Source organism: Dermacentor albipictus, unplaced genomic scaffold (assembly GCF_038994185.2).
Source record: "Dermacentor albipictus isolate Rhodes 1998 colony unplaced genomic scaffold, USDA_Dalb.pri_finalv2 scaffold_13, whole genome shotgun sequence".
Classification (NCBI taxonomy): domain Eukaryota; kingdom Metazoa; phylum Arthropoda; class Arachnida; order Ixodida; family Ixodidae; genus Dermacentor; species Dermacentor albipictus.
The window spans coordinates 13,076,688-13,083,402 of record NW_027225567.1 but is presented as its reverse complement, the minus strand read 5'-3'; positions in this window follow the sequence as shown (position 1 = coordinate 13,083,402).

Genomic DNA, 6,715 nt, shown 5'->3' with positions numbered 1-6,715 from the left:
ATAGTTCCAAATTGGAACGAACCAATCTCCTGGTAAATCTGCTGCAACTCTGCGCCAAGCGCCTTCTGTAACGCGTCTTCACGCTCTTCATCAAGAAATCTGCTTTATGACGACTACACTATCATCACCGGCGAGCGCTCAGACCTTCGTATTTATACTTGCTGAATAATAGGCGAATTCTGGAAGACGAAGGAACGTATAACACCGAAATTCAATAAGGAAGGGCAAACACAGAAAATTGTTCCTGTCTTTTCCATGAATATGTGTGCTGATTCGAAGGAAATTTCCGTTTAGGGACATTTTTCCCAACCATGCACGCCAAAGTATTACGTTATGATATCTTGAATGAATTAATCATTACAAAATCATTCAACGACGCTAGCAATAAATGCTGCCATTGCGACAGACACGTCGCTATACGAGCATTTTTTCATTGCGATTGCCTGATTTTGCGCCTATTTTTCCGGCCGAGGTTATGGCAGTAATTCTAGCTTCACGCAAAAAAAAAAAAGCATTCGACTACGGCAACGGCTATCGTTGCCGACTCACTATCTGTGTTGTCTTCCTTTTCTGCCTCATTCGCCCATGCTAAAGCTCTTTCACTTGCTAGTTCTGTCCCATCTGCAATGTGTTCGTTTAGTTTCAGTACCTGGTCAGAAAGGTTTGTTTTTAAACGAAACTGCCGATTCACTCGCAGAGGCACTGCATTGTGACCCTGTAGCGTGCTTGTTTTACCAATGACATAACAAATCACGGTGACCACATTTCGCATGCGTTCAATTGTGAAAACATTATCAGACCCACTGCTTACTGCTTCTTGAGATTATGAGCATCTGAATTCTGACACAAAATGATGCTTGAGGTCTCCCACACGAAATTACGTTGCTGCGTTCTCTCCCTGAACCCTTGCATAGACAGGTCATATTCGGTGCCCTCTTCAATCTACTCTCTTTTTTTTTAATAAGGAAAAAACTATCCATAACCTCCTTCTATTGCGTCGGCGTAAAGAGACGACAACTTAGCTATACAGCAATAAAAAGGTTATTGGAGCTTACTCAGTGAAGCGTTGCCTTTTACATAACTGCGAGCTAAGGGGCTCGTGGCTAGTCGGGTGCAAAACAGACTTCGAGGGCGAATAGTTGATGATGAGTAGAGTTTAATGCCGCAAGGGCGAGGTATGACCAAAGAGCCCCAAACAATGGTAAGAGGACGATATGCAAGTGTGGGAAGCTTAAATTCGTTGAAAGCCGGATAGGGCATAGTGTGATAATTGGGTAGTGCTCATAGACACAAGTGTGGTAAAAGAGCACAAACGACGTCAGCGCAATCCTCAAGTAAAATCACTAAAAAAATTAGAAAGGGCATAGCGTAAAATAAATTTCCATAATGGCCATAACTGCTAAAATAGTTCTCTTAACGAAATGAAAAGCAAGAAAAGGCAAGCAATGGCCCAAGTCAAGGCATAGAATTTCACAAGGGAACTCTGCGGGTCAACGATGTTGTGCCGCCACGGATGCCATCTCGTGCGCACAAAACAAAACTGTTGAACTAAAGGAACTAGAATTTTCACACTCAGAGTAGCTTCCAGCTTATATGTTGCGAACGGCTAACTCCCTCAAAGGCCAACTGTAAAAAAATTTCACTTTCGCCAAATTGGTTATAACTTATTAGTTTATACTATAGAAAATATAATCTATATCTATATAAAATATATGTAATTCATTAGCAGCCTTTAAACAGAAGGCAAGCTGACGCAGCGCGCCCCTGGTGGTTAGCGGATATTATGTAGGTTCTCGTATGTAGCCTCCAACATTTTTCTGCGACCTTTAGTTGGTCGCTGACGCCGTCTTTTCTCGACTATTATGCCAGGGAGCTGCGTCTTCCCGGTCACGCGCCGCTCCTGGCAAGCGGTAATGGCGGCGATTTTATTAAGATAGCAATTATATGGACACTCAAGGCGCATTTCCGCCGTTGTCGTCACCGTCCAAGGGCGATAACAAGTCCAAGGCCGATAACAGTCGAAGGGCGATAAAGTCCAATGGCGATAACACCGTCGCCGTGCGCCGTATATCCTGTATCTGCGAGGGAAAGCACGCGAGGGGAGCCGACGATCGCGGCTCAATCTAGCGAACGCGGAGGAAAGCGGAGAGCAAACGTGCTGCCTTCCGTCTCGCGAAAGGCCGTGGGAGGATGGGGAGTGATAGTAGCGACACTCTCCTCCTCACGGCGCTTTCCTCCTCGATTCTCCTCGCCTGCCGGCTGCGCACGGCACGCTATTCCTCCTGGGCTCCCGCGGACGGGCCGCAGGATTCTATGGAGGTGTGTTATCTTGGGCCAGTTGCGCGCCCCAGTGGGGTTGAAAATTTTGAGAAATGCTAATAACAGCATCGATAATGCTGGAGGGAACGTTTATGAGGAGGTTGGTTTTTTCTTAAAGCCGTATGAACGGGGTATACTGATTTAAAGGGAGCTTTGAGGCGAGTTCTATACTCTAGACAATTTTTCTGCCACATGATCAGATGCTTTACTTCGTGCGTCTGGTCTAGTATTGCTTGTGACACATCCCTTTGTGTGTGGCTTATTAAGCGAAAGCCTTAGACCTCTGTTTCAAGGTCCCGTTGTGAGCTACAGAAAATATCACGTGACCGAAGGAAGGCGGGAAGCGAACCAAAGCATGTGCAGCCGCGTATAAGATATGATTAATGATTACCAAAGTAATGATTGATTAGTGATTGGATTGTTGTTCATGCACCCTAATCCACCCCAATCGGTCTTAATACCCTTTCATCAACACTTCACCTTAATCCACCATAATCCGCCTCAATTCTCCTCCACGCACCTAAATCTTTATTCATGCATCTTAATCCTTCGTAATGCACTCTAATCCACCTTAATATTCTTTAATACACTCTAATCAACCTTAATCCTCCCTAATCCACCTTATGTCAACCACTAATGATTCATTAATTAACTTGGGTAATCATTCTCTCATACAGGGGTGGACATGCTTTGGGTCCCCTCTGGCCTTTCTTGGGTCACGTGATACTTCCAGTTTAGAACGCGACCTTGAAACATAAAGATCTAAAGGCAAAGCTCAATTTTGACTAGTGAACGCTCATCACCTACAATACTACGGGGATACTTGCCACTAACTTTTTCAGGGCTCAAAGCATAATCAATAATAATGCGCTTCCGACTGAATAACAACAGTTAGCGACGTGCGAAGTGATGGAGCCACCCCATAATATTAAGCATACTGAGGACAACCGCAACAAAAACGCTGGTGAGCAGGCCGGAAGAATGATAAAAAAATGCAGCATTACGGGATGCTTTGCTACGAGCTATAAGAAAGACTCCTCAGCTCGCAAACAACGCTGTTCTTTGTCAGAACAAAGTTGCTTCGGCCAATGTCATGCAGCCACTGCTTCCTACGCAAGCCGTTACGCTTTCGTTGTGGTATCATAAAAACGGCATAACCATCTTCAGGCTTCTTGCTGCAGTTATATGCGCAACAGCCCGGCATAGCGCTAGCACATAGACCAGAAACACTGCGCACAACGTTCGCTACGCCGAGCTAAAGCACCGAGCCAGCCGTGCTCAGGAGGAAAATGGCGCGAACGAAAAAGAAAAACACAAGCAAAGCTCAAGATCCGCGCGTTTCCAAGGGCAACGGCAGGGAGACCAATCGTCGTGCAGAAAAACGGGGGCAAAACTGGTTACCGCGGGGGGGAACACGCAAGGGGCGAGGAGGAGGCGAGGAGGTCGCGCGGCGGCGGCAGAGTTCAAAGAGTGGCGGTACTTTAAAATTATCAAGGGACTTTACCAGCCGCTACTGCGAATTTCTGATGATCGCGGCTCAATCTAGCGCGCGGCAGGGACTCTTTGCTTCGCCTTGGAAGTGAACGGACGTGTCGTTGGCGCGCTCCGCAACCACCGAGACGACGCGACCTTCACCGACCGCCCTTGCCCGGGTCGCTTTCGCCGGGAGTCGTATGGGAGGCGGCTTTCTCGCCCTTTCCATTAGATGGAAACGGCGAGCTAGAGCGCTCGATGGCTAGATGGCTAGATGGCTCTTGCTGGATGGCTCTTGCAAATCATCCCCCGACGCAACTGCGCGTCCCGGACCCTCGCGGATGACGGACACGCCCCGCCAGGACCTTGTCAACATGGATTTTCAAGACTCCGCTGCTCACAACCTCACGACACCAAAAGGACCCAGCGACCAGAACGCCGGGACAGAGAGCCAAAGTGAAACAGATGGGGATTGGCAGACGGTCCTCACACTACGGCACAGAAAAAAACAATGCGAAAGAGAAGAAGACCAGAGCACCGGAATATTCGGGGACCTTGAAGAATCAACAAGTTTCCGCTGGTCAAGCAACCGGAAAATCTAAACACAAACCAGCATACAGGCGGTTAACCCCCTTGCCGAAGAACGATTTCAAGATAATGGTGCGACCGCATCAAGGACTACCGATTAAGAACCTCACTAGTCCACTACTGGCGGATGCCGTGATTGCTGCATGCAACGGGCAAATATCAGGTGAGCAATTTCTGCTCAGAATCAAGCCGGGCTCCAACATCTTTATCGTGTCCACGCCGCACCAGACAGTGGCGGACTGCGTTAGACGTATTACAATGCTCAACATCAACGGCCGGCCTCACTCGGTCAACGCCTACGTAGCGATAAGTGACGGGTCAACCAAGGGTGTCATTCACGGCTTGGACCCGCACACGACGCCTGAAGCACTAAAAGTGAATCTACGCATACGCACGCAAAGGGTTGAAATTCTCCAAGCGCCCATGTTCCATAACACTAAAACGGCCGTTATCACATTTTTTGAAGGTATTACGCCGCGGTACGTCTACTACAACGGCGGAGAACTTGCTTGCTATCCCTACAAGGTTACCACGCAGGTGTGCAAAGTGTGTCACCAAATGGGAAACCGATCGGACGTCTGTCCCCAGCCGGACACTCCAGTATGTCGTACATGTGGACAACGGGACCCTGTAGTGTGCAGCCCGTGGGGAGGGTCACATGACAGGAGACAGAAGCTACAAGAAACCTCTCAAACCCCAAAGCAAAAAAAACACCGAGGACTGATGTTCAACGGACTACCCGGAAGGACAGCTCAACGAAGCCACCTCAACGCCTACGTTGGTTCAGTTCCGATGATGGAGAATCCACATCGGACCCTTCGCCGGAGGTATCAGGGACTCGCCGTCGATCCAGGTCAAGATCGCGGACCCGAAAGAACTCCAATGCAAAAAACCTACCTCATTCCCAATCACCAAAGTCGCCTAAATCGGGGGATCTCGGCAGTGTGCCCAGGCAAGCGCCACAAGATAACACGGTAAGTTGGGCACGAGTCGTTTCTCCTACGGCTCCTGTAACAGAAAATCCCGAATATCACAAGATCATTAGGGAAAACAAGCTTCTCCGCGAGAGTTGGCCTCCCTCAAAGCTAGTCGCTGTACCGAACCGAACAAAACAGCGCAAACTAAAGCAGCAGGCACGCCTCTCGAGGTTATAATGACGCCGAACCATGGAGGTCACACTCCAACAAGTTGTACATCAATTACAAATTATGCAAAATTTTCATCAGCAGATGTACGCAGAATTTCAAAGCCTAAAAACTTACGTCGATGAATCCGTGGCCATTGTAAAGAGTGCGGTTCGTAAGCGAGCCAGCATTAGCCCCGCAGTGCTCAATATAACCGCCGTCCGCGACCCATGGCGACCTCGGACAGCGAAAGCACTATTCATGAAGAGTAGAACGCGAGCAAATCACGAACGTCTCGAAATTTGGCAATGCAACTACCGCATCTCCACAAACGGGCGGCAGCTCCACAGCAATACCTAACACGGTGCCAGTCAAACCTGATGTTATTTGTTTGCAAGAGATCGGTAACAAGCCGGTCAGATTGACTGGCTACTACACGATATACCACCGAGACTACCCTAAGGTCGCGACGATGGTGCTCAAAGACATAGCAACCAGTATAGATTATCTGGCGACTAGCAGCATCAACCACCAAATCATAACAATACTACCGCAGAAGCGTAGCAAGGCAAAAACCATAATCACGAACGTGTATAGCCCACCTAAAGAAAGGAGGGCCGATTTGGAGGCCCTCATTCGGTACGTCATGTGTCACTCCGGCACCCAGGATTACTGCTTCTTGTAGACTTCAATGCCCCTCACACCAGCTGGGGTTACCGAACAGCCACCCCCAAAGGCCGGGAGCTCAAGCGAGCGGCCGAAGCATATGATCTCCAACTCATCATTCTCCCTCAAATCCCGACGAGATTAGGTAACAGCGTCAGTGCAGACACCTTTCCAGATCTCACATTCACCAATAATGTAGACGAGGTATTCTGGACCAATCTAGGAGAGAATCTAGGCAGTGACCATTTCATCATCAGCGTGTCGGTAGGCTCCCCGAAAATTCGGCGACACTGTAGCCAGGTGGTAATCACGAACTGGGTAAATTATCGCAAAATCCCCATGCCGGAGATATCATCTGAGAACGCTGAAGAGTGGGCAACACGCATACGAGACGCTCATAAAGCAACATTCAAGCGGCTAGCGCTCACAGCGGAAACGCCGGTAGTTGACAACCATCTGCTACATAACTGGGAAGGCAGAAGGGGGCTGACTAAACGATGAAAAAAACAGCGGCTTAATCGCAAACTGCGCCACAGAATTGCTGA